The sequence below is a fragment of the Arachis hypogaea genome, chromosome 11 (assembly GCF_003086295.3).
Source record: "Arachis hypogaea cultivar Tifrunner chromosome 11, arahy.Tifrunner.gnm2.J5K5, whole genome shotgun sequence".
NCBI lineage: Eukaryota > Viridiplantae > Streptophyta > Magnoliopsida > Fabales > Fabaceae > Arachis > Arachis hypogaea.
Window position 1 is genome coordinate 61,006,868 of NC_092046.1, and position 624 is coordinate 61,007,491.

Genomic DNA, 624 nt, shown 5'->3' on the forward strand with positions numbered 1-624 from the left:
GAGGTCAGCTAGCTGCTGGGTAATGAGCTTGTTTTGGGCCAACAGAGCATCTACATTGTTTAGCTCCATCACTCCTCTTGTGTTCCCTCTTTCGGAAGCATAGAAGTAGTCGTTTTCTGCTACTGTTTCGATAACATCTATGGCTTCCTCAATGGTCTTTTTCTTGTTCAAAGATCCTCCAGATGAATGGTCTACGGCCTTCTTTGACTCATAAGAGAGACCTTCATAGAAAATGTGCAGCTGCACCCATTCGTTGAACATGTCAGGTGGACACCTCCTTGTTAAGTCCTTGAACCTCTCCCATGCTTCATATAGAGTCTCACCATCTTGTTGTCTGAAAGTTTGAACCTCAGCTCTCAGCCTATTAATTCATTGAGGAGGGTAGAATCTTGCTAAGAATTTGTTCACCACATCCTTCCAAGTTGTCAAGCTCTCCTTTAGGAAGGATTTCAACCACTTGGCTGCCTTGTCCCTGAGTGAGAAAGGAAATAAGAGCAGTCTATAGGCGTCAGGATGAACACCATTAGATTTTACTGTGTCACATATTCTCAGGAAGGTGGTCAAATATTGATTGGGGTCTTCTTGAACACCTCCTCCAAACGAACAGTTGTTCTGAACAAGGGT

General features: G+C 43.8%; 1 non-coding gene across 1 annotated transcript; it reads left to right on the forward strand.

Annotated features, from left to right (window-relative positions):
• Nucleotides 1–259: 259 nt before the first annotated feature.
• On the forward strand, nt 260–363 carry LOC112724167 (small nucleolar RNA R71). Its single transcript, XR_003163344.1, has one exon. It is a non-coding gene; the product is annotated as a small nucleolar RNA R71 (small nucleolar RNA).
• The last annotated feature ends 261 nt before the right edge of the window (nt 364–624 follow it).